Raw genomic sequence first — 3,594 nt, 5'->3', positions numbered from 1 at the left:
TATCATTAAAAACTGACGTACTTATTTATCAGAATTTCAACAAATTGATTATATTAAAAAATATTAATATTTCTTCAATTCTTTTTTTTTTTTCATAAAAATAAGCTTATTATACAGCTCGTGCAATGTAAGGGTGCACTCGAGGTGCACCCAGTATTTCTCGTTGATGATAATAAATTGCCGAGAAAAGTACGACTGATGTCATACTTCTCCCATGTTCATTGTTTCGTTGATATAAGCCGTATAAATGTGCGTACAATCTCGAGACATCGATCACAGGTAGCAGGTTCAAGACAGCAGAACAATGAATTGATTGGCATTGACGAAGGTACAAATTTATTTTTGCACACGTGTAAATCTCGTGCCAACTCACTGAAATACGTAATGCGCTTTCGCTGCCGTCACGTTTTTGTAATCGCACCATATGACGCATATGGTAAGTTGCTGTAACCATAATGTAACTATTTTACAAAGAATTATGTATGAAATGAAGTGACAAGATTTGAGTGATGAGCCTATCAACTAACAGTGACAAGAGTATATTTCTGCCAAATTCTTTACAAGGCGCGACGCTAAAATAAATTATATGTAAATTCGATAAACGAATTGCTAATCTCAGTATGTTTGCAAGCAGTATGAACTTGATTTGCAAAAACATAAAAAATCGTAAAAAGTACATAATCAAATATTTTCAATAAAATGATGTTAAAAAAATTAAAAAGGTAAATTAAAAAGTTTTAAATTAATTTAAATAAAAATTTAAAAAAAATTTCAAACAACAAATATAAATCAAAAAGAGTCATTGTTAGATAAAAAATAATAAGTAAAAAACGTAATAATACTCCGCTAAGCAAAAACAATTTATTATTAACAATATTCCATATTTAAGTTCGTCGTTTATTATTTGTATTTTGCATACCAAATCAGTTTTTTTTTCTACTGTATATGCTTATAGGTGATATGCCATGTAACATTCAAAAGATCTTTTTAAAATCCTATTACCATGTTTCAACGCAACAGAACTTTGTCTCGTCTGTCGCGGCCAGTCTGTCATTTTAATTATATCGTCTCGCCAATCACATAAGATTGTTCACGGCAATTATTAATTGTAATGACATTATTGTGCGTGCTACAGGATGCTCTTGGAGCGTGGCGTGGACCAAGTGACATATGGCGATTCGAATGGTGCACTGCTCGAATGGAGCCACTGCTCCCGCTGATACTCGCGGGCAATTAACCTCGTTTCGAGGTGATGTCCTCGCTCAGGCCAGGGCAAGGAGCACTCACTGAATCTCGTGTTACGATTATTGAGGCTCGTGCAATAACCAGAGTGGTCAATTAACAAGACGAAACGATTTCTAGCGGTAATCATACTGCCAGTAGTATCTCTGCGCTGCACTCGACTTCCATGTATCTCGTTATTGTCCGGATGCATTTAAATTTATAATTTTTGTCTGTCGGTGCCGAACCTCGCGTCCGAAAACCCATCAATTGGTATGCAGAACGATTCGAAACACCCCCGCATGCATATCATGAGATGATAGAATCGCTTTAATTAGCGCGACTTGAATGCTGTCGCATTATTGAACGCTCTCGAGAATGGAATAGCCCCGGTGTTATGTTACGTAGCGCTCCGAAAGGAGACGTCGAAGGTCAACCGCCAGGATCGAGAGAATCTCAAGATTCGCATCTTTTCCTGGAAGGAAACGGCGACGAACATTATCGTTATGCGAATGCAAGTCCTTATTATAAGAGAGATTTTGCGTCATTTGATTCTCACATTAAAGCTGTTCATCGAGCTTGTCAGGCGAGATAAAAATCCCGGATAGAGCGCTCCTGTTGTGCTTAATGTAGTAATCCACGAAAAATCCACTATTATTACTGGATTATATCTTTAATTGCTACTGTTCTCTGCTGAAAATTTGTCTTCTTAACGAACGATGACATAATAAAGAGCTTATAATATAATAAAAAAGTTAATATAACGAAATAATAAGAATATTATTAACACTACATTGAGAGAAATGTTTGAGACATATAACTATTTATTTTGTTAATATGTGATTAAGAAAAATTTTCTAACCTTTTTATTAAAAAATTGTATTGTTCTAATCAAAATTTGATTAATCTAATTAAATTATTTTTTGAGAATTTTTTTTTATAAAATAGTATAAAAATTGTTAGTACATATCAACAAAATAAATAATTATATGTAGACTGATCGATAATTATATATGTAGAAAAAAATTGTATTCTTAAAAGATGTACTTAATATTTCCTCTTAACAGATATAACAATATTTCCTCTTGAATTAATAATATTCTTGATTTGCGAAGGTCGCTACACGCGCGCTTCACGCGATTTTTGATGATCCCCCTTAAAACCATGCAACCTTTGTCTGAAACATTTTTCTCTAAAATGTATTGTTCAAAAGATATTTGAGATCATCGTTTAAATAGAACATCCAATACGTTCTTATATGGTATTAGAATATAATAATTCTTGTATTAGAATATGATAATTTCCCTCTTAAATTAAGAGGATCGTTTTGGCGCTTATTTTATAGGAAAACATACTATACGTAAATGCAGGATATTCTTAAGAATACAATTTTTTCGGTGTATTAAACATTTCTCTCAGTGTAGTGTTAATAACATTTTTTAATTTTTTAAAATTAATTATTATATTTTTTAAATAAAAAGTAGAATTCTGAAATTCTTTGACATTTCAATAATTAATTATGACCTTTGTACGAATGAAATATAATAATAGTCTTTCATTTTTTTTATTTTTGCAGCAATTTATTTATTTCGTCCTTTTAGTGAATAAAATTTAAAAAATATACTTTTAATGTGAATAATAAATGCATAGAATCCTCTATAATTGTAATAATAAAAGAGGTCAACGATCCAGGATGTTAAACTTGCAGACTGAGATGTAATTTTAAGAACTTTTCTTTCACACATAAAATCCGACATAATAAGAAGACATTAAATGATGTAGATACTAAAGTTCTTAAGTTCCGTTGCTTATCCCTGATGCGGTATATTTCAAGTGAATTTGCAGTGCTCATTATTTGTCTCGTTAAATCTGTGATGAAGGAGCATTTACCTATGTCCTCGAACCTTTCGAACGACAGAACGATTTTCGAAGCGGACCAGGTATGCTTGCCTTTGTCTCAAGACAGGTTCTTGCGGGTTCTGCGACCACCTGATTGTGGCTCCCCGCCCATTTTATTCCACAGGCGAATCCGCGAATACCGTAAAAAAAACCTTGCCCTTGCGTGCATTCGCCGTTAAAAAAATTCACATTCCACAGACTGGTCAGGGAGGAATTTATAAATGTCTTGTACATACATACGCACACAGTTTGGAGAATATCTGTATTCCAAGATCCGGGACGGATTGTAAAACTGAATTAATTGTAGAAAGGAGAGTGTGACGAACTTAAAAGGTGTGCAGTCGAGTAACCAGCTTTATCTGACAAATATGCATCGATCTACGTTTTGCTCGTGGGCAACTATATATCGTTCGAAAAAGAAATATATTTTGTTGAGTCATAATTGAGCTTCTTGCATGCATATAGAAACAGATA

At 33.2% G+C, this 3,594-nt stretch overlaps 1 protein-coding gene across 1 annotated transcript in view; it reads right to left on the bottom strand.

Annotated features, from left to right (window-relative positions):
* The window catches only part of LOC108690572 (nuclear migration protein nudC), a 90,973-nt gene that overhangs the window by 34,142 nt on the left and 53,237 nt on the right, over positions 1-3,594 (bottom strand). The gene's annotated exons all lie outside the window — the stretch shown is intronic.

The sequence above is a fragment of the Atta colombica genome, unplaced genomic scaffold (assembly GCF_001594045.1).
Source record: "Atta colombica isolate Treedump-2 unplaced genomic scaffold, Acol1.0 scaffold33, whole genome shotgun sequence".
NCBI lineage: Eukaryota > Metazoa > Arthropoda > Insecta > Hymenoptera > Formicidae > Atta > Atta colombica.
This window is presented reverse-complemented; position numbering and strand designations above follow the sequence as displayed.